Raw genomic sequence first — 25,517 nt, 5'->3', positions numbered from 1 at the left:
TGTCATGGCAACTGAAAAAGTAGCCCTACACAGCAATTGCTTCTATTTAGATGCCCCAGCCGGATCAGGAAAAAACTTTTTATTCAATATGTTATATGATTACTTCACCTCCAGTAGTACTGTAACCGCCACTGCGGCATTGCTGCAATGCTACTAACTTCAGGGAAAACACTCCACAGTATATTCAAACTACCTGTACCTTTGACAGAAACCAGTGTCCGTAACGTTTCTCCTGTATCAGAGCATGCTTCTTTTTTGAGAAAAGTAAAGGTATTCATCATAGACGAAGCCTCTATGATACCTAATCATGCACTGCTTGCTATAGATAGATGTTTACAAGATATAATGGGTAACGATACAATATTTGGTGGAAAATTTCTCATACTTGGAGGTGACTTCAGGCAAATTTTGCCAGTAGTGCCACATGGATCACCTACATCTATTATAGACACCTGTCTTAAAAGATATCCATTGTGGCATCATTTCAGTCAATCACAACTAACACAAAACGTCATAACTAACATAAATGAACAGGAGTTTTCTAGATGGCTCCTTCATCTTGGTAATGATACACTAACGAGCAGTCTTAATGACGTTCCTGTAGATGCCATAGATGTTCCTGATGATTCGGTATGTAATGGTTCTCTAATCTCAGAAATATTTGATTGCAGCCCTCAAGAAATTGAATATAGAATCATCATGACTCCAAAAAATACAGAATGTTTAACAGTAAATGTAGAAATTCTAAATAATCTTCCCGGAGGCATAAATGCATATTTAAGTACATATTACATCTCCGATGATGATGCTGAACTTCAAAATTATCCTATCGAGTTCATAAATTCATTAACTCCATCTGGAATGCCACCTCACTGACTTAATGTGAAAATAGAGGCAACAGTAATGCGACTGCGAAATTTATCCATAAATCAAGGACTTTCTAATGGAACTAGGATGAAAATAAAAGAATATCATCAAAACAGCATCATTGCTATTTTAATTAATGGATCTAATAGAGGTTCCGCAGTTCCAAGAATTGTTAAAGCCAAGTGATACAAATGTTCCGTTTGCATTTCATCGGATACAGTTTCCAATACGATTAGCATATTCACTGACCATCAATAAAGCACAAGGCCAAACTTTTGATAAGGTTGGTATATATCTTCAACAACCTGTATTTTCTCATGGTCAGCTGTATGTGGCATGTTCAAGAGCTCGATCTAAGTACAGTGTGAAATTTAAGGTAATGCAACTGCATAGAGATGATAATCAGGGCAGAAAGTGTGGTGTAACATATACTAAGAATATTGTTTACCGTGAAGTGTTATGAAAACTATCAGGAACAGCTATGGAATCTAAAAATTAACTTGGATGTAATTATGATTTTGGAAAAAAAATTTTAATTGCTTTCCTTATATTTAAAATTCAGAATTTGATGAAAAAGTAGTGTACAGTTTGTTTAACTTTACTTAATTATATAACATTGACATAAATTTGATAGGTACAACCTACCTCACATAATTTTGATTATCAAAAAATCAAAATTTAACCATACTTCGTAAGTTTTACAGAAACACTTCATTTTCTATGCACACAAGAATCTGAATATTATAACAGATTACAATGTTTTTATGGAAAAAACTTTTGTACAGAAAATACAAAGTGTTCTATTTATATTATCAGGAAGTTGTGATGCATTAATTGAAATCTATATCAATAATTCGACTTAAAAAATATTTGTGAATTTCCAAATCTTCATTGAATAAAATTAAAAATAAATAGAAAAGTCTATTGCATATGTAAAAGTTGACGGTTGCTTATTTAACTTCATTAAAAGCTATCAAAGCCAACCAAGAGCTGCTCAATAGTCTGGCTTAATGGATCATTTATCAAGGAATGCTGATGGTTATTCTGGTGTACCAGTTATTCTACCATCTACATTTACAGGAAGTCCTAGGAATCTACAACAGCTTCATTAAGATGCAATGGCAGTTTTCTGTGACCTATTCATTACTCACACGTGTAATCCAAAATTTCCTGAAATATTAAACAACTTGGGGTCATCAGAACTTGCACAAATTCGATGTCAACAATGTTACACAGTTTTTTTTAAATTCACAGTCTGACTCCTAAGAACTTGCTGACTGACTACTATTCTTACTCCAAGCAGCTGATCGACGTCCCTGTCACCGCCTCAATCATCACCAGCACTTGCTGACAATATCAACAGCATCAGTTACGATCGCATTGACCTTCAATAAAAGTTTAAACTGAAGTTCTTTGTTCTACTTGCTTCCATACGTTCATTTTTGTAATATAACAATAAGGAATTTCTTACTGATGTGTTTTAAAAGATTTTAACTACCGTGGAATTTCCACGGGTCCTGCTAGTAATATATATATATTGTAATTTAATAAGAGAACTACATGAGTAAATAAGCATATCCATCGAAATTTTTTTGATATGAAATATATTCCATATTATCAGGTTTTGCATAAAGGTCTATTTACAAGATTTGCAGCTAGAGAATTGCTGGAAATGTCCTCTCGACTATCAAATACCTTCGAAAGGTTTATTAAAATATTCGTTGATGGACAGAAATTCGAAACTCACCGTATTAACGCTGATGTTTTGCAGGGATCCATTGCGGGGCCAATTATCTTCTTGATCTTCGTCGGAGCATATTCTGAGACCTTTTGGTAACATCTATGTAGATGATACTATTATCTCTGGCATCACCGCAAAGGCATGTTATGACCTTTAGTGTGTTGTACAATTATGCAAAAAATGGTTAGTTACCTTTAATGCATCTTAAATCAAGCTTTTATCTTTTCCTTACTAACGGTCTAATCATCACGTGGCCGTAATTTAAATGAATGACTCTTGTCTTGAAGAAGGATTTTACTCTGAAAAACCTCTGGAACTGATCCTCTAAAAAAAAATGGCTGGTTACTTTTAATGCATATAAAACCAAGCTTCTACCTTTACATTATCAGCGCTCTGATCTCCATCTAGCATCATTCGAAATGAATGGCTCTCGTCTTAAGAAGTCTCCATGTTTTGACAAGCTTTTAGACTTGACATTTACTTCTGATCTGAAATGGAACACGTACATCAAATCCGTTGCCAAGGTTGCTGGAAAAAATGGTGGGATCCTTCTATCGATCCAGTAGATATCTCACTGCTGGTGGAATTCTCTACTTATATAAGAGCCAGGTACGTCCAATGATGGAGTATTGTTGCCACATCTGAGCAGGAGCTGCTAGGAAAACCTTATTCTTCCTTAGGAAAGTTAAAAATAGACTTCGTAGCTTAGTTGGAGGTGTACTTTTCCCTTCCTTGCAACCTCTTTCTCACAGAAGCGACGTGGCGAGCCTGTCTCTGCTGTATCGTTATTTCATGGCAATGGCTTGTCTGAGCTCAAATCTATTACCCCCTTTCGCCAAACATTCACGAGAAACACTCGTCTAGCTGAAAACACTATCAATAGTCTCCCCCACGTTTTATCTGTGCCTAGATCTAAACGTGGAGTCCATGAACAATGCTTCTTGCTTAGAACTGTACACCTGTGGAACTGTCTTCCGTTTGCGAGCGTTCCAGCTGACTACGATATGGTCGTCTGCAAGTCCCACGTAAACAAGTTCTTGATGAGCCGTCCCCCTTAAGTAATCCAATTTACCAAATTTATACTTCTAACGATGACTATGATATTATTCTTTTGACTACTGTACATTTTTTTAACCCTTATCTTCGAGTGACTACTGGGCCTTGATAAGTGGTGATTGGCTTGTAAGAAAAAATCCACACCTTACATAGAAGACCTACATAAGATGCTCTGACAGAATCACTAGAATGGTTATTCTACGGCTCGAGAAAGTTATTCTACGGCTCGAGAAAGTATTTCAATATCGACGCTATTCTCTACCTATACGACAGTCAAATACCTGCTAAGGTCGTATACTGTCGTCACATCTGGGGTGAGGCTCCAAAGAGCACACTTTTTCGCCTTGACAGAACCTGTTTACTTCCTTAGCTCCTCTTACTTAGAGAAAAAGACGTTGCTTGTCTATCTCAGCTCTATCGTTACTTTTAAAGTAAGTGCTCGACTGAATTCTAATCTACGGTTCACATGTAAAACATTTGTAACCAACACTCGTATATCTACAATAACCGTCACCAATATTTCGCACTCTCTATCTGTATCTGAAACCAAACGAAAATTCCATGAGCAGAGTTTCTTTTTAGAAGTGTTTATCTGTGGAGCATATTACCGTGAGGCTTCTTCCAGGCTGAATATAAAATAGTCGTTTTCCAGTCTAATGTAAAGAAGTTCTTGTTGACCCATCCTCTGAAATACCGAAATTGTACCTAAGTTCCACCATTGATGTTTATCATGGAGTTGAGTCACCAATTATCTAATACTTATTAAGCCTTATCTCTCAGTGGCCTTCTGGTCTTGATAAATGGTGACCCTCAAGTAATATATATATATGTGTGTGTGTGCGTGTGTTTTGTAAGTATATAGGTTGGAAACGAAAATTTAGCAGTCGAAATTTGGTCAGTTGGATAATGCATAAAAATGCAAGAATTCAACACTTGCATACTCATAAAGTACTTAAGAAACGCACTTGAAAGTATATTTATCAAAACTTTTAACGAACACCTGCTGTGTCAGAAAGATTAGTTATTTGCCTTGAGGTTCAATCTAAATGAGTTCAGGCGAATTTCACTTTACTAAACTTGTAACCTGGGGCAGAACAAGCGAGACTGAGAAATGATCGGAAAGTTTAATATAAGTTTAAGTCTTCTTTTTTCCGTATCAACAACTTACGGGATAAACAGATTTACTTTATAATCTCACATAGAGATAGAGTACTAACAAATTTAGTAGATTTTGGAAATTATTGCTAGAGTATCTGGCTAAGATCTCTTCGCATGAAACTACATTTAAAGTCAGAGCTATGGTTTGATTTCACAAATATCTTCTTATATATATATTTTTTTCTTATATATATGTTCTTATATATAGTCAGTTTAATGATATTATTTTATTGCAAAAAGTTTTATATTATATCATTTAATTTACCTTACGTTCTGGTATTTAAAATTGTTGCAATAAAATAATACCACTTAGCTGCATATATAAAAACAGTAGGGCCAGATCACCGTTAAAATGGTAGTTTTATGTATGGTTCATATTTACTCTAACAATATGGTTAAGTATATTGCAGAAAGACGAGTATCTATTTTATCCAAAATGAAGGTAAACCTAGAATGAAGATATAACTGCAAAGATTTCTTAAGGCCATATCGTCTCACTCTGTGAAATAAAACTTTAAAATGATTCATTAAAAACTACGAAAATCGAATATGAAGTAATTAAAGAATAATTTATTCAGGTGGTGAAATCCATTGTGAGAAACACTGGGGTATATATACACAATATTGAGAATTTGGTTGCAATATATATATATATATATATATATATATATATATATATATATATATATGTGTGTGTGTGTGTGTGTGTGTGTGTGTGTGTGTATATATATATGATTAAAATAATGGAAATAGTATTCCGACAAAATAGAGAAATAAAAAGGAACAAACCGTATTATGTGTTCATCAACGTTTCGTCTTTATTTCGAGACTTCCTCTGGATGTTTCTTACTCTCATTCATCCAGAGGAGGTCTCGAAATAAAGACGAAACGTTGATGAACACATAATGCGGTTTGTTCCTTTTTACCCCCCGCTCTCTCTCTCTCTCTCTCTCTCTATATATATATATATATATACATATATATACATATATATATATATGTGTGTGTGTACTTTGCTCGGGTGTTGGGAGGTGTGTGCTGACCAATAAAAAAAGTGTTAGTAGGAAGGCAGTGTTCGAATCCATACCATACAGAATATTTGAAGCAGCCAAAATAGAGTGAGCGAAACTCAAGAAAGCATGTAGGAAATGCCAAACCTGCCGCCCAATAATAGAGATCTTTGGATCTGTAAGGTGTGTGACCGGGCTCTGTTGCTCTAAGGCAGGTTTTGTTAATCACATGAAAGCGCACGATAATACAGGTGCCGCCGCTGTTAGTTTCATCCAAACCAGTGAACGTTTTCAGTGTCATGTCTGCTTGAGGGTGTGCAAGTCGCTGGCAAGACTTAAAAGTCACCTCGGGCACATCATATATATATATATATATATATATATATATATATATATCCCTTTAACCAATTTGGTACCCACATGGGGAGTGGTATATATATATATATATATATATATATATATATATATATATATATATATATATATATATATTTATTTTAAATATAATTTAAGTGTCATGTCTGCTTTAGGGTGTGCAAGTCGCTGACAGGGCTGAAAAATCATCTTCTGGCACATGGACTTTTAGTGACTGAGAGAGTGGCTCTCGTCAGACGCTGCAATATTCCATGTGCATTTAAGCAGGAAACACACACACACACATATATATATATATATCCTGTTTAAATGTATATTGTGGCAATGATCAGAATATATGGATGTTATATTTTTACAGTTCATCTACATTGAAACTAAGGCAACATACCTATTAAATAGTTCACGAAGTCAATAACATTTATTAGTTTTGTTTCTAAGTTTGAAAATACGAAGTAATTAAAATCATCCGCGATTATATAAACACTGATTAATACCAGAAATTTTTTAGTGATATCTACCTATATCTACCTATTTTCTTTTTATAATTCCCCTACCCATTTTTTACCGAATACAATTTTCTTGAATCACAAAAGCGCAAAACATAGCATAAGAAAGAAAGGTAGAAAAAAAACAACAAATAAACAAAACTTCCTCCTAGAAAGGAATTCTGATTCGGGACAAAATTGTACTATAACAAGCCTTTCAAAATTTATCGTTGATTACGATTCAGTATTGTTCAAACACCTTACTATAAAAGAGTCAATGCCTATTAGTGTGTATTTCCGAGGACTTTATCGAACAACAATTCATCCCTGCAAACGAAGGCAATGTCTTTGTGCTTGAATGATGCCAACGACGCATCCACGCCTTGTAAGAACACAACATTAAATCAGATATAATAATAATAATTAATTTCAAATTGCATTCAAATTGGATTAACTCAAAATGATCATTACTTCAACTAATTAATATTCATTACACTGTAAGAATCTGTATACTGTTAATGCATTTATAATCACGTGTTCTTATTTATTTAATGATTGGATCAATATACTTACACTTCGTTTATGGATTTAAATTATCACACAAGTACAATTGCATATTTACTATATATATATATATATATATATATATATATATATATATATAATTATATACTAGCTGTACCCGGCCACGCGTTGCTGTGACTCACTTTGTTAAAATGGAACAGATTCCTCAAGAAAAATTGCATTTTGTTCGTTTATTTACTTTTATTATTTTTTTAAATTATTTTTTGCAATCTTTTTAATCAATAAAAGTTGTTGTTTTTTCCCCCAAAAAATATTATTTTTTTACCATAAATTGTTAGGTGAAAGTTTTTTTTTTTTCAGGAAAACTTGCAGTTTTGTTTAAAAGAAATTTGGCAGTAAACGGTTCTCTTTGAAAACGGAATTTTGATTATAAAAAGAACAGATGAATGTTTTATATGAACACTGTAAATAGTTATGTGAATGTAGAGAAAAGTTTGATATTTTTTTAAGAGAATGTACAAATTATTTTTTTAACAGATGGTCTGGATAACCAGAAAAATACTTCCATCATTAATTATGCAGAAAAATAAATAAAATGCGGATTTAGTGTTTCAACATTATGCTTATAAATTACGATAAAACTTGGTGTGTATGCGCTGTTTTATGTTTGTTGAAAAAATAGAACGGAAACTTAAATTTCGCTCCGTTTTAAGGTTTCTTAATTTTTTAATTGTGCCCCCCAAACGAATATAATCAAAACAGTAACATTCAATAATTGTACTTTATGTATATAAATCACAAAATATTAAAAAAAAAAAAAATTAATAACGAAAGGGAAATAATTTCATTTTTAAACGAAAAAGTCAGTTTGGTATATCTTTTTGTTATTTTTTATATAAGTCCAGCTTACCATTCACATTCGAAATGTCAACATTTATAGGTTGTCGGGTACGTTTACAACGAATAAACACTCCAATCTAGTAGAGGTATCAGAATTTCTGTAGGAATTTTTTACACCCCTATCACGAAACTGCGAATAAAATATAAAAAACTAGTAATTTCTCTTTTAAAAGTGAGTTGTTTATTTTCTTTATGGATTATACTTTCAAAATAAACTATTAAAGTTGTTTTAAAAGTAATAGAACTATTTTTTTTTATTTTTTAAATAACAGTAATGCATTTTACGAACTCAATATTTTTCACTTTTTTAACTTTAAAAATCTATCAAAATTTTTCTATTGATTCTATTGTTACGATATTTTTAGGATCTATGTGAAATTCTATACTCATTCCAATAAACTGGATATAATATTTTAGACAAACGTTTTTTTTAATTCACGCCCCCCATTTTCAAGTGTCTGTTAAAAAGTAAATAATTAATTTACTCACCAAAGTTTTATATATCACAAATTGAAGAGGAAAGGTCAATAAATAATATATTCAAATTTAAAACAAAAAAATGTAGTGTTTTTTACAAATTTACCTGTTCGAAGTTGTTTTTTAAAACCACGTTGTTTGCTTTTTCTTTTGTTTTTTTTATTTTTAATGAAACTTTGGTCCTTGCTCCTTTAATTGAAAAAAATATGGCTTGAATTACATTTTTCGAGTAGTTATTAGCTTGGAAAGACAGGGGGTCGAATAATTCACGGCTCCCATTTTGAAATGTCTATTAAAAAGTAAATAATTAATTTACTCGCAAAAGTGTTATATATCACAAATTGAAGAGAAAAGGTCAATAAATAATATATTCAAATTTAAAACAAAAAGGTAGTGTTTTTAGAAATTTAACTGTGAAGTCCGAAGTTTAAAATCTTTTTTAAAAAAACACGTTGTTTGTTTGTTTTTGTTTTTTTGTATTTTGCAATGAAACCTTAGTCCTTGCTCCTTTAATTGAAAAAAAAATTAGGGCTTTAGTTACATTTTTTTAGGAGTTATAAGCTTTGAAAGACAGGGTGGAATTATTCACTATTTTTCACGAAATTTCTGACACACCTACGAATCTACCCATGTTAGAACGGCTTTCGGAATAGACACCCCTAACCTTGCCAGCATAACCGAAAAGCTATAAAGTTGACGTGTCGAATGTGAACGATGAGTTGGACGTAATTTTAAAATGTACCGAATTTAAAAGGGAAAGAAATTCAAATTTCCGTTCCATTTTTACAACAACCGTAAAGCAGAGCATTCTATGCAAATTTTACCTAACTTACTGTATTAATGCTATTTTTTAAACAAAAAAAAATATTTAGGTTTGGCTATAAATTCCTAAACTCATTTCACCCTAAATAATTTAGGTGACTGAAATAGGAATCTAATTGAATCTTTAATTTTCTGAATAGTATGCGAGAAATTCATTTTTCTTCGAGTTATATTGAATTCATTTATACGGACTTTAGGGGCTTTTTGCGGAATGTTCTTGTAAAAAAATTTTTTTTATTGTTACAAATTACGATGCTTTATTTAAATAAAAAAAATCCAAAATAAATTCTTACGTTTTTTATTTACTACTGAAAACCATAACTTTAGTAAAGGTATTTTTTGTTCAAACAAAATAAAACATTATCACTAAGAGTTAAGTAAAAATAATTAGTTCATTATATTCTGCGATCATTATTTGATAAATACTGAAATTCTCATTAAAATTGGTTAATTTCCTAAGTTTTGGTGAACTTTTAAGTAAAGGGAAGGGTCAAAATGTTTATACACTTTGAGCGTCGGCATTCATTTTGTATGTAGCTACCATTTTTCGAAGAATATCTGATAGGAAAGCGACCACGTGTGGTTAATTTAAATCAAATTTCACTCACATGGTTACATTATCAATAATCATGTGATTAAACCCATTGAAAATTTACCGATATTGTAAACATATTCTGTTTACATTAAGCTAGTGAGACTAAAATATCCTTTTTATGAGATTTAAAAAAAACCCGCGAGATCAGGAGAAAGAAATGTCCAGAAAATCGCTAGATTTTTAACTTTTATCATCTGAAATTTTCAAAAATCGCTAATTCACCCCCCCCAACAAAACTCCATATTTTAACGTCCTACAATAAAAAAAATTATAAATATAGTATATTCAATACATAAAATGTTCCGTGTTTTCTCACTATATGTTTCTGGAATTATATTGAAGCGGTTAGCTCCCCAGAAAGCTTACATGTTTTTTTCAGAGAGGGTATTTTTCTTTGCAAGAAACAAATTATAAACTCAACATTTTATATTAAAAGTTAAATTGAAATATACTGCAAATTAAACATCACACTAATGGTGCAACAGATTTTGAAATTAGAAAAATAAAAAAACAAAAAAAAATTTGTTTTAGCATGTTAAAAGTATTTAGGTTGTTAGATAATTAAATTCTACTGTATTGATATAAGTTTTTTTTTTTTTGCTTTTATTTCTTGCTTTTTACAATTTTCGACTAAATATTTCTAAATTAAGCGGGGTTGCTTAGATCGTATTTTAAACTAAACTTCGGAGGTTCAAATGCCCCCCCCACTTAAAATGTACTTGGGAAAATCGATTTTATAGCGAGATTTAAGAATGGTTAGCCGAAAAAAAGATGAAAAACAAAACAAATAATCAATAAATAATTGTTACCAAAGGCAATAAATGCTACTTTTTTTTACTTACATGAATGAGTTTATTTTATGTTTTAAAGTATTTTCAAGCGCTTTTCTTTATTTTTTAATCTAAAATTGCAGGTGTATGGGTGCCAAATATATCCAGATTTTCTAGAATTCCCCGCTAGATTGCAAACGAAATCAGATTTAGCAGGAAAACCGCTAAATTGGAATCACTGGTCACGTGACAGGAAGCGGTAATAAATAATTGTCCCTAAATAAAAAATGGCCTATCGGTACAAAGAAAACCACCTATTTATCATAGAAAAATTAAGTATAATGTTATAATTAAAAAGAAATATATAAAAACACACATGGATATAGTAAACATATTATACCAAAACGTGGAAGCCATCCGTCAAGTGTTTTTTTAGACTATTAATTGCGAACGAACAAGGAGTTACATTTATATATATATATATATATATATATATATATATATACATATATATATATATGTGTGTGTGTGGGTATATAGTAAATATGGTATTATGATATATATATTATATATACATATATATATATACATATTACATAGAGAATTATATAATATATATATATAATATATATTACATAGAAAATACGTGTGTGATATATATATAAATACACATATATGTATATATACATATATATGTGTGTGTGTGTGTATAGTAAATATGGAATTAAAAAAAATATTTTTGTGATATATATTATGATATATATATTATATATGCATATATACATATTACATAGAGAATTATATAATATATTTAATTTATATTACATAGAAAATACTTGTGATATATATATATATATATATAAATACACACACACACATATATATATATATATATAGTCATCCACATGCAGTACTATTTTGCTGTTTCACATCTAACGAGTGCGGCATGCTCGAATTTTCTATTTAATATATATATATATATATATATATATATATATATATATATATATATATATATATATATATATATATAAAATAGAAAATTCGGGCATGAAAAGTAATTTTATTCAGAATAAGCGTAGAAAATAAACAGACTAGTTTTTTAAAATGGAAAAGAAAAAGACAAGATATTCTTGTAAAAATATGATAAAGTTAAAAATTAAAATATTGCAGCAGTAAGATTTTTTTAAAATTCAATTTAACACTGCATATGCATTTGTAATGCTGCAATAATTTTATTATAAATTTATTATATTTTACTAGAACAGTTCGTCTTTTCTTTTTAAGTTTTAACAACTAATTCTTTTTATTTTCTATTAGTAATATTAACCATATTATATTTCATACTCGCATTTTTCTATGTAATCCATGATTTTTCAGCATTTGCTTTGAAATAATAATTTCCTTTTTTATTTATTTCGAACGCGCTTCTGTCATATAAAAACCTACTGTTTGTATTATATGCTTCGCTCTACTCCCTGTGTGCTGATAATCGCTAGAATTTAAGTTTTAAAGTACCATGGTTTACTTGTGCCTTAAGCAGAAACATTGATTTCAAACACGCCCGCTAATATAAAAGAAACTACTCTTGGTTTTATCTGCTTTTTCTTTCAGCTTGTGTAGTAATACAACTTCTCTAATGTAATTGTAATGTTAGTATGTATAAAAGTGTTATCTTTTGTCAAAACCACCTGTTCTTTCTTTCATCGGATTATCTCAATCATCGATTATCGGTACTAATCGAAGACATTCCGATCCAAAACCTATCTAAGAACACTACCAAGTACCTAATGTACATTTGTGTGAAAATTGAAAATAATTGTCCGTTTTGGAGTCAATACAGAATGAACTCACACACAGACACAGTTCCTTTATATAATAGTAGATATAACTGAATAACTGAATAATGCAATAAATTTCCAAAAACATGTTGCGTTTAGAAAAAGAAAAGAAAAGTATTTGACCTTAGTTTTGTGCGATCTGCAAACTCACTTTTAACTATCAGTCTGACGAAAAAGTTCTTGCGGTTTTCAACTTTTAAATTCAGATGAACATATCTCGTCTCAAACAAAAATGTATCCATGAAAATAAGCACCGTCACTTTTGTCAATGCAAAACAAGTGTATTCATACCAGTAACGTAAAAATCCTGCGTTCTGGTAGCTGAAGGAGTTTTTGATATCACTTAAGGTTTTCAAGTATTTCTCACGCAGAAAGTTGTCGAGATGTTTAAAAAGTAGTAGCGGGTAGGTAAGAGGTTTGGAGAGTACGGCGGATGAGTCAGATTTTCGTACCCCAATTCGTTCAACTTCGGCAGAGTCAGTTTAGCAACGTGCGGTCGGGCATTGTCGTGGAGAATAATGGGTCCTTTTCTGTTTACTAATACTGGGTATTGTTGTTAAAGTTTCTGGTGTATTTTATTCATTTATTGGCAGTAATACTCCGCCGAAATGATTTCGCATGCATCCAAAAAAAAATGTAATGGATGAGGCCGATCGCAAACAGCCAAACAGTCAGCATGACTTCTTTTGCTGAAACTCTAACTTCGAGAGAGCGTTTTGGAGTTTTGTCGGCGTTTAACCACTGAGCTAAGTGTCGCAGGTTGTCGTGAAAACACCACTTTACATCGCAAGTTACAACCTGGTTGAGAAACGGTTCGTTCTGGTTGCATAATAGAAGGCAAAGTAACACTTTATAACGGCGTTTCTTTTAGTTGTTGTTCAATTCGTGAGACACCCATTTATCAAGTCTTTCCAATTTCTTTGAAGTGGGTAGGAATAGTCGTTTACGTCTAATTCAGATGCCAGTTCTCGAACATTTGTGTGTGGATTGGCTTCGAGTAATTCTCTTAATTGATCGTTGTCAACATCCGATAGCCTACCACTACGCTCATCATCTTCAAAACTCTCTTGTCAACCGGATGGTTTTCTACATATGCATTTATTAGTTTTAAACTGTGGCGATAATAGAGTTATTAAAAAGCGGTCATATTAACTTCCTACACGGTTGCACCTGTTAATTATTAAACTCAACATTTGTCTGCACAATGTCTAGGAAGCTCTTAATTAGAAAGAAAGATCATTGACATTGCTTTCATACTAATCTCGCTTCGCATGTCTTTAATCAATTGTCGTTGCTATCCAATTCATCATAATTGCAACATTTTGATTAATCCTTATTTTGCCTGTGCGTATTTCGCATATATCTCTTAATCACTTATAAACATTCTATTTTGGTCGCCAATGTTAAGCGAAGTTGAGCCTGGTTCTTGCTAAATAGGCGGACATTATCACTGATTTGTATAGGAGAACGACGGAACAATTTTTCTCTCCAAAACAGTCCTGAAAATCTGTTACAAATATTTTAATGCTCACCTATACGTGTTTTGTGGGTTTTCAGATCTAAGTGGTTTAATTAATCTCAATCAAGAGAGTACTAAATTTGAATTGTGTATTATCACGTGACAACTGATTTATACTGATAATCTAGTACTACGATATACACTCAATAGTTAGGAAGTCTAATTGCATTCCATTTTTAGTTAAGGTTTTGCAACCGCTTCATTTAGGATATATATATATATATATATATATATATATATATATATATATATATTATTATTAGAAAAAAGAAAAGCCATACCTATTTTGAAATGCCAACGACTTTGCTCTTTCTAAAATATAACAAATACATAAAGTATATTTTCAAATATTGTACTAGTATTTTATTTTCCTCAATTAAATAATTCTGGGAAAGTTTTGAAATAAAAGCGAAACGTTGATGAACATATAATTTGATTTGTTCTGTTTTCATCTATCTCTGTATCTATATATAAAGAAATAGGGCGACACTGTTTCTGAAATATTGTTATGAATGAATATTAAAAGTTTGACGAAAACCAAAACTATATATGTTATTTTTTTCCTTAAAAATATTATTTATTTACTTTTAAAGATAGGAAACAAGCTTCGACTCGATCGAGGAATTTTAAGCGATGTTTTTTTTTTTAATTCTTTTTTCTCTCTTGCAGATATAAAAATATCTCTGGATAATTCGATGTCAAAGGAACGGGTTTTAAATCTGTTTATGTGCAAGTACGCGGCTTACGTGACATTTTTTTATGAAATATGGCTTGCTTTATTTCTTTGAAGGTAAATACATATTATTACGAGAGTCACGTGCTAGCATTTGAAGACATTAAAAAACTGTCCATTTAACATCACAACGGACTAGTACCCAGAGAGATTTTTACATCTCTAAGCAAAAATAGATTAATAAAAATAAATCGCTTGAAAACGCACGATAGAGACGAAAACTGGTTTCATATATTTAAAGGTAAATGAATGAATGCATGTATCATTTTTGCTTAGAAATATATATATATATATATATATATATATATATATATATATATATATATATATATATATATGTATAAGCAACAATTTGTGTGGACACTAAGAACAGTTTTGATTGGCTAATCTAATAATCAAAACTCCTAAGAAACGATGATTCCAATCGTCTTAATTTCAGCATTAAATGAAAGACAATAATTTATTGTTAATCTTGGGGGGGGGTTAATTCTTTTCTAAGTGAACATTTACAAAAATAAAATTATACGAAACTACTCCCAAAAGACATTGTATATACGAAAATTGCCATTTACATCCAAATCTTACATCTGGTTTCTATAGTAACACACCCGTACGCATATATACGCGCATGCATGCAACCGCTATGTTGGTATGACAACAGGCACAAGCGCACACAAAGCCACATGCATACACACGCCAAGTTCTCAATAACATTAACTGCTTTTTTAAAAACCTAAATCATAACCACGCCCTCTTTTTTATTATTGTCTGAAATTCTTTCCTTTTGTTGAAATAATAAATTATATCATATTTATCTTGCGTGCGACTTTTCCTTTCAGCTGGTTTGCTAGTATGGTCAAATTTATTTTACTGCTATTGATATATTTTACAGAAATTCCCAAATTGATATAGAAATTCTCGTCTGCTACTCGATCGACGTCGAGTTGAAACTAAGCTATGTTTCGTCAACCAACAGAAAATTATCGTAAATTTTCATGCAATTACAACTTATTTGAAAAAAATTACTTTTCTTGTTTTTCATATTTTTCTTAACATTTTACTTGTGGTTGGGGGTTAATTCGATGATTGCTAAAAAAATATTATCTAGTACAATAACACTTTGAACGTTATAACAAAAAAACAGGAATAGATTACTTTAACTTTGATATGAATTGTAGCCCCCCCTCCAAATTACTTTGTCCCTTTCTTTCTTTCTTTTTACTACTTTTCCATTTACAGACTCAACCCAATCTTGTATATTAAGCAAGGTATTACCAGTTTTCTCTTTTTCATTTACTGGCCATATATTTGTTATATTTATGTTAAGATAGTTTCTATTTACATCTTTTTATTACTGACTGCTTGTTTAAATTATTTATAGATTTAAGAAATATTATTTTTAATTTTAAATTTCTATTGTATTTAATATTTTTTTTACATTTTTGAACTGTTTTTTAAATGACGTTGTTAATGAAAAATTATCGTAAAATTTTAAGCAATAAGAACTATTTTTTAAAAAATCCTTTTTTTCATTTTTCCTATTAACTGAAAAGTAGTTTTAAGAAAATATTTTTCATCTGCTTAGTATTTTTCAAAAAAAATTAAGAATATTTGTCTACAGTAAAGAATAATTTTTTATAGGTTATGGTCAGCCAATATTCTGCGAGGCATTTATTAATATTTTTTTTGTGGGTTGGGGGTTAATTCGATGATTGTTAAAAAATGTATTATTTAGTAGAAGGAGAACAACACTTTGAACGTTATAACAAAAAAACAGGCATAGATTACTTTAGATGTGACATGAATTGTAGCCCCCCCCCCAAATAAAATTACTCTTTCGCTTTCTTTCTTTTTACTAATATTATATTTACAGACGCAACACAATCTTGTATATTAAGCAAGGTATTACCATTTTTTTAAAAAATACTGACCATATTTTTATATATTTATGTTACGATATTTTCTATTTACATCTTTCTATTACTGACTGCTTGCTTAAATTATTTATTGATTTAATAAATATTTTTAATTTTGAATTTCTCTTGTATTTAATATTTGTTCACATTTTTTAACAAATTTAAACAAACGATTATAATAATTTCGTCAGTCTATTTTGCATTACTTTCATTGCACTTATATTACAACTGTTAATTTTGAGAACATTCCTATCAATTATGCCAAAAAAGGGAAGGTCATCGATAAGTGCATCGAGGCATTAACTTATGCAAGAAGGCGCATGGCACAACAATAAAAAAATTACTGTGCCCTACGACACAGCAGAAGAGCCAGAGGATGCTAGGGTCGTATTTGTTGAAAATGGTCGTTTGGGTCATTCGGTTGGGAGTGGTTCTTCCTTCATTTCATGAAATTCAGATGCAATTGGTGATAATTCAAATTTGCATGGGCCTTCGACAAGTAGTTTCTCAATCACAGTATTAGACGGTGCACTGCATGCCAATCTCCCCATTTACCCAAATGAAAAGAGTAAAATCCAGGTTCTTTCTCAAGCTTCAATGGACGAAAACCCAAGATAAAGTTATTGACATGTTTCAAGTTCGGCTGAAGAGCAACGAAAGAATCGTCTTAAAGGCATTAGGCCAGTCTGTTGCATGCGCTTCCGAACCCGAAGAACAACAAAACATACGTTTAAGGAAAAATGCTTCAGCCATGTCCACTGTACGCACTTCAGAAAATGTAGAGCAACGAGACAGACGGGTGGAGGTTCAGATACAATATAGAGCCAATTTGGAAGGACATTCATGAATAACAAAGTTACGCTGGTCTTTAAAAGCATTCAAATATATTCCCTCTTCTAATTATGCTGAACACGCTGACATAAAAATAGGCTCTATGTAAGAAATGCTTCCATTGTCTCGCGAAAAGATGGCCAAGTGAGCCAGCAGGAATATGCTGTTCAAATGGTAAGGTGAAACTCCCACTTCTTGAAGAACCTACACAATCGCTATTACACCTGCTCACAGGTTCAAATCGGAAATCAAGAACCTTCATGAAAGGGTGGGTAACAAAAATAGTCTGTATGCATTCATGCCGAAAAACAAACAAATAACGTTGTATACACTGAAGTTCTTTCAATTCTCCAAACCAGGCCCGTGTATTACTATATATTTTTTATTTGTGATTTTTCAACATAGAACTAGAGCATTAATTGTTGCTTGCCTGTAGCATCCACTGCGTGGTTGCTATGTTGTTCATTTGGGTGTGAATTTACACCACAGTTTACTATAATAATCTATAGCCTCAAAAATTTAATGCAGTTTTCTTTTAAACAAAATATGAGAATTGCCAAAAGATACGGATCAAAATGAACATTTAAAGAGCATCAAAGCAACCACCAAACTAAAACTGGAAAAACTTTGAACTTTTAAAAAAGAAAATAACCAAATATGTTTCATTTATTTAACGTAAGACATATTTTTTTAAATTAATTGTAATATTAAAGGTAACATCGTAAATAAAAATTTAGAAAGTTAAATAATTTCCTCATTGAATTAATAAACCAAATTCAAATAAACATTTTTTAAACCAAGTTTTCTTTTTAATTAAATATTTAAAGGTAATATTTCAAGCAATAACAACTTAAAAAAACATTTTCTCTTAAAGCTAAATAAACATTCAAATAAAAAAATGCCGATAACAAAAATCGAACTGGAAAACAAAAAAGAAAATTGAACAGCTTAAATTAAAAAAAAATTAACATTGCAAAATATACCAAACTATATTCAGACATTGAACTACATATCTAAATAGATTTTGGGCGGAAATTTGGCAGCAAGAGGTTAAAGTTTAATGTTTTGACCTTTTAAAAATCTACCACACTCCTGCACCAATTTTGACTCTAACTACTTGACATTTCATGCGTAGGTTACTTGGACCTGAATCGACGTTTTTAATTTCCGTTGAGTCCCCCAAAAAATCTAATACTAAGTGTCACAATTAGGGGCAAAATTTAAAATATTTAATCTTTGCTTTCTCTACCAAACTGCAGGGTCTAATAACTTGAAATTTGACAATTTTAAGTCTAAATACTTGGAGTTTTATATATAAATTACTTGGATCTGGGTACAATTTTTTTTCATTTATTTGAGCCCCCAAAAGATAACTGCTAAAGGATCAAAATTGCGGTCAAATTTCCAAAGATTTGATACTCTTGCGATTTCTACTAAAGAAATATTGTGTCCCAAAACTTGAAATCTCAAATAAGATTAATTGGACCAGGATCAAACTTTATATTTTGGTTTGAGCTCGAAAAAATAAATGTTAAGGGGTCAAAATTTGGGTCAAAGTTAAAAAAAATACTTTACCTTTGTGGTCTCTACCAAACTACTCGGCATAAACTCTTGGACTTTGAAATAAAGCATAGTCATAATGAGGTCAATCTTTTTAATTCGTTTTGAACCGAACATTTGGCTGCCAAGGGGTCAGAGTTTGCAGATTTTACCTTGATGGTATCTACTAAACTATTCTGCCAATTTTAGGCCTAAAATATTATTTTAACTTGCAGTATATTCAGACATTGGGCTCGCAATCTAATTAGATTTTGGATGGAAATTTCGCAGCCAAGGGGTCAAAGTTTAAAGATTTAACCTTTTCGAACTATACCATACTCCTTCACCAATTTTGGGTCTAAACAGTTGATATTTTAGATGTGCGTTTCTTGGACCTGGGTCCAACTTTTCATTTGCATCGAGCGCAAAATAATAGCTGCTAAGAGACAAAAAATAGTGTTAAAGTTCGAAATAGTTCATTTTTACGTTTTCTACCAAATTACTATGCCAATTTGGAGTGTAACAACTCGAAATTTTAGATACAAGGTAATCGGATTTGAGGAAAAGAATTTTTATTGGCTCTGGCCCAGAAAGATAACTGCAAAAGTGCCCAGGCCATCACCCGGACAAAACAAGACATGCTACCAACAGTATTAAATATACCTTGGCAAAATCATGCCACGAAGCAGCAACATTATGGCAACCTACCTACCATATCTAATACCATCAGAGAAAGACGCCTACGATTTGCTGGTCATTGTCTGAGGAGCAAGCATGAATTGGTGAGTGATATATTGCTATGGACTCAACGAGACGGACGCGCAAGCAAAGGACGACCTAGATCCACGTACATCCAGCACATGACGCCAACTGTGAATCTGAAGATCTGAGACAGCTGATGGAAGACAGGGAACTCTGGAGAGGAAGAGTCACATTGGTCCGGGCAAGGAGCCCGTCATGATGATGATGATAATGATGTATACATATATACATATATATATATATATATATATATATATATATATACATATATATATATATACATACTAGAAGGCTGCTCGGAATTGCCCCGTTGTAAAATACGCTTAAATATTATATTTCGATTAATGCAGATTTCGTATTTATTATTATATTATATTGAACCCAATATTCGTGCACCATCGCCGAGACTCGAAACCAAAACGTTTAGCTTACGATTTATTTCTTTGGGTTTAATGCCTTGGCTATGCAGACATGTTTTCTGCAAGGCGTACAATTAACTAATGAACCGATAGCTATTACGTTACGCATGCATATTCGTAATGCGGTGATTCGACCTACATCTGGTGAATTCAATTTCTTTAATTTTCAGTCTTCTAAACCTCTTTTCTCAGTTAAAATCCAAATATATATTTTTTGCATGTGTTAGAATACCCTATATATTAAGACAAAAATTGTAGACAAAAAACAGAGGAGTTTTGTAGGCATTTGTTTTAAACAAATTTATATATATACGCATACATAAATATATATATAGAATAAGGTTTGTGTTCACTATAATTATTTTACGCAAATATTATGCAAGTATTAATCATGTAGAATATGTGCATGAATATAATTACACGTAATAGTAAACTAAAGATGATCATCCAATAAGAAAACCGAAAAAACTTATGGGGAATTAATCCTAATCAATTCTTAAAAGAATATAAAAAATAGTTCGATCTTTTTTTTTTTTAAATTAATGCAATTCCACGACCCATATATGAGAAAGATGTATTTTCTTTTTAAATAAATAGAAAAAAAGGGTTTTTATTATGAATATAAATACACAAAAAACGCAAGTTTATACAAGCATATATATATATATATATATATATATATATATATATATATATATATATATATATAGACAGCTTTAAATATCTGCACTTAAACATGTGCAATATTATAGTTTATGGTACTCCGGGTTATGGCTTATAGTGAGTGTGATTAGTTACTTATCGTAATCTATATAATTGTTCTGGAGAACTACGTCCATTCATTTTTAAAACGTGGCAAAAGCATTTTGTCTCATGGTTTGTTATTCACTCATACGTTCCTTTTCACACGTCATTGATGCAAAGTTTAAACCCAATCTACCTCATTCGACATCTGAAGTAGTCATCCTCTATTTTTAAATTTTGCTAACATTTAATCTGTATTACTGATAATAATATACTTTATACACTAAAATGAAAGATGAAAATAAAACTTTGCTTCACTGCATTGATGCACAATCTTATTACGCAATTTTGTTTTACGTAACGTTGTAGCATGCCACTTGGTCCTGCTTGCCCGCCTTCTTTAAATGTGCAATACAAGAACGTGTTAAAATAGTTAATCACATAGCAAGACGTCAATTTACAATATTTGTTCAACATCATAAAAACATTTTTAAAAAATACATTAGTACATTTAACTATGATTTACACAAAACTATGATTACCACTTACAATTATAACTTTTTTTCAGGATTTTTTCTGTAACAACAACAATTCAACAAAGTCTGACAAAAATTTGTCTATAAAAAAAAACACATGAAAAGCTGAAAGGTTCTACTATGAACACAGAAATGCCTTTTCAATAAAAGTGCATTCGCACAGACAATAGGATTTTGTAAAATGATATTTATACATACTGTTTTAAAAGTGCAAGACTTGTGATAAATTCTTGTTTGATTGATAGTTATTAAAGCAATTTTCTACAACTGTAACTGTGACAGCCAAGTACGTCCAAGGATGGAATACTGCTGCCATATCTGGGCAGGAGCTGCTAAAAACAGCCTATCCTGCCTTGACAGAGTATAAAATAGACTTCGTGGCTTAGTGGGGGATGCCCTTTTCTCTACTCTGCAACCTCTCTCCCACAGAAGAGACGTTGCGAGCCTATCCTTGTTTTATCGTTATTTCCATGGCAGGTGCTCGTCTGAACTCCAATCTCTGGTTCCCCCCTCGTCAATCTTTCATGAAAAACACCCTTCTAGCTGAATCCAGTGTGAAAAATTTCCCCTTTATCTGTGCCTAAATCAAAACGTGAATTCTATGAACAAAGCTTCTTTCTTAGAACTACACGCCTGTGAAACTCTGTTCCGTCTGCCTGCTTCCCACCTGACCACAACTTGGATGTCTTTAAGTCCAACGTTAACAAATTCCTAATGAACCGCCCTCTTAAGTAAACACTTCATTAAATCTCCACACTAACGTTCTGTACTTGCAATAACCCTTATCCCTGAGTGGCTTCTGTGCCTTGATAAGTGGTGACTACCGTGTAAAAAAAAGACACACATTGACTTATATTTTACAACAATAATAATGACCCCAATTTCTCTACTGGTGTGTATGTGTGTATTTGTTAAACAAAATTCATTTATCAATGAATTTTACACATGGTGACTTGCTTTTACAACTGTTTCTTATTGGGTTTTTTTCATTCATATCTACGACTGTTGTTTTTCTTTTGCAGCATATCGAAACATTTTTTGTGAGAGTATCTGCTTTGCTTTTATTCATTGTGTGTACGTATGTATTTCTTTCTTCTTAATTATTGTTTTATTTCGTCTAACATTTTCTTTATTTAGTTTTTTTTTTTTTTTCGCGTTGTGACTTTTTTTTACAATGGACCCTTACGTTGTGTTTCCATGGTATGGTTCGTTTTTTTTACTCTTGCTGAATAAAATCGTCATGGGACACCAAATTATAAATGTTGTATAGCAGGGGGAGCTGTATTGGAGATCATATATTCGATACATATGATACAAGATTGACGATAATGAGAGCGAGGGAGAAGACATTTATACATAGTACAGTTCTATGGATTCTTATAACATATTTTTTTTATTACATTTTAAACCCAAACAAGGCACATTGCCACTTTGGTGGAGGGGGCTACTATTAGGGGCAACAACTACTGGGGCACTATGTTGGGATTTGGGCAGCAAGATGTCGGTTCACGTTACACTTGAACTTCTGCATGTCAGTACAGTTAGGGAAGCAGGAACCTGGAATGGAATTCCAGAGTCGAGCGGTTTTGGAGAAGAAACTACTGGAGTAGAAAGATCTTTTACATCTAGGGATCTCTACTGTGCGGGAGTAGGATTTAGCTGCCTGTCGGGTTTGTCGAATGTGTCTACGTCGTCGGGGCACAAGTGTCTGCTGTTCGTCAGAGCATTCACTATTAAAATACTTGTAGAACAGGCAGAGGGATGCAACATTTCGTCGATGGTACAGAGGATGAGGCTTAGATGCCAGTTCAGGGCTTATCAGATTGGCGACTCTCTTTTGAACCTTGTCAAGGAGCGAGAGACTAGCAGCAGATGCACCAGCCCAAATGTGACAACAATACTCCATACATGGGCGAATGGTGGCCTTATAGAGGTACAGGATACTTTCAGGTGTCACTAGTTTTCTAGCACGGTAGAGAGAGCCTACATTTTTCGCAGCGGCCCTTGCAAGGTTTTCAATATAATTGTTCTAACTCATGTTTTCTGTGAACGTTAGGCCAAGCAGTTTGAAAGATGTACTCTCAGACAGGGAGTCACTGGCGATTTCTATTGGTGGCAGAGAAGGTTTCTTGTAATTATTGAAGGAAACTAGTTTAGTCTTGGCAGCATTGAATATGACCATCCATTCATGTCCCCATTCCACTACAGATTGGAGATCATCCTCTAGTGTTTTTGCCATTTTTTTAGATATGTGTTCATTTGTTTTCCTCTCATGCCTGCTATAGAGCGTGGTGTCATCAGCATATATACCCACATCAGAGACAATTTTGTCGGGGAGGTCATTAATGAATATTAGGAACAATAGAGGTCCAAGGATAGACCCCTGAGGCACTCCCGCATTTATATCACACTATTAGATGTACAACCGTCGAGGACAACCTGGATTTTTCTCTTATCTAAGAAGGATTTAATTATGTTAAGTATTCTACCAGTGATACCGTATGATTTAATTTTCCTGGGGAGACCCTTGTGCCATACCCTGTCAAAAGCCTTAGATATATCTAGAGCTACTGCTCTGCCCTCCCCCGCTTTGTCCAGTGAATGGTATATACGTTCAGAGATTACAGTGAGGATGCCAGCTGTGGAACGGGCTTGTCTAAATCCATATTGTTTGCCAGTCAGAAGTTTAGCGATAATTTGATGGGTCAGTTCTTTCACCAGAATTCTTGAATACTGGTACCACAGAAGCAGTTTTCCAACAGCCCGGAAAGCAGGATTCATTAAGGCATTTGTTGTAGAGTTTGGAGAGAACTGGAGCTACTTCGGCTGAGCACGTTTTTAATAGCACAGCTGGGATGAGATCAGGTCCAAATGCTTTTGAAGTGTTAAGGTTTTTTATGATAGCGTGTTCCTGAGCAGGGGTGATTTTTAGATCGTCTAGCGTGACGTCTCTCCGCAAAGAGAAAATCAAGCAGGGGGTGGTTGGAAGGGTCCAGTGTGGAGTTCGAGGCAAACCGGCTGGCAAGCATAGTTGCCTTGTCGGTTGCTGAACAAACAACTTCGTGATTGTTGTTAGTGGGGGAATTGTTGATTGCCCATTACTTACTACACTGTTGTAGATTTTCCAGAAGCCACGATTTCCTAATTTTTAGCTTCGATGCGTTTTTAGTGGTTTCAGTAAATTCTCTCTTAGCTGTCGGTATATCTTTCTTAACGTTACTTCTAGCTTCTATATACTTCTGTTTGTTTGAACTGGACTTATGTCGGTTAAATCTGCGGTATGCATGTTGCCTTTGAGCAATGACATTTGCGCAAGTCGAAGTAAACCATTGGGGAGAGTGGGCTTGCTATAAAATTTCCGCATGGGAATATGTGCTTCAATTGCTGTTTTGATCCATTCAGTGGTCTCATTTGTGAACTGTTCAGCAGGAAGTGAAAAGATATTTCGCCATGGCGCATCTCTGATAAGATCTCTGATGGCTTCCCAGTCAGACTTTTTATAATATCTCGTTGTTTTGAGCACTGGCTCTTCAGTTTTGGGTCTAGAATTTAGGGCGATTTCTACCATTATCACTGCATCGTCAGCGTTCCCGAGTGGACTGTCAGCATTTGTCGTACAATCCTCGCGAACTGTAGTCAGAAACAGATCTAGAAGTGATGCGTGTTGTTCTTGCTGGTCAGGGAAACGGGTTGGAAACGTAACGATTTGTGATAGGGAGCGAGATATAGCAAAACTATGTGTTGTGCTGCCCGCTGCATCTGTGTGAGTAGAGAATCCAAGCCAGTTTTGTGGTGAACATTAAAGTCACCAAATACATATACTTGTGCGCTAGTGTCGAGGGAGAGTGCTGTGTCTATGCCGTCAGAGACTGTGTCTATTATGGTGCAGTCCTGGG

The 25,517-nt window shown here is 32.6% G+C and overlaps 1 protein-coding gene across 3 annotated transcripts in view; it reads left to right on the top strand.

The window, feature by feature from the left end:
* Positions 1-25,517, top strand: part of LOC145287971 (QRFP-like peptide receptor) — a 578,499-nt gene that overhangs the window by 144,530 nt on the left and 408,452 nt on the right. Inside the window, exon 2 of one of the 3 annotated variants that reach the window (XM_080135946.1) lies at positions 22,644-22,691. The exons of 1 other annotated variant lie outside the window; for it this stretch is intronic. The gene's annotated coding sequence lies outside the window, so the exon portion shown is untranslated. Of the gene's footprint in view, positions 1-22,643; positions 22,696-25,517 lie in introns of all 3 variants that reach the window. One more of the 3 variants, XM_080135945.1, reaches the window with a different exon arrangement.

The sequence above is a fragment of the Euprymna scolopes genome, chromosome 11 (genome assembly GCF_053919585.1).
Source record: "Euprymna scolopes isolate OS-2025 chromosome 11, ASM5391958v1, whole genome shotgun sequence".
Taxonomy (NCBI): Eukaryota; Metazoa; Mollusca; class Cephalopoda; order Sepiida; family Sepiolidae; genus Euprymna; species Euprymna scolopes.
The sequence above is the reverse complement of the archived record's forward strand: the minus strand, read 5'-3'. Positions and strand labels throughout refer to the sequence as shown.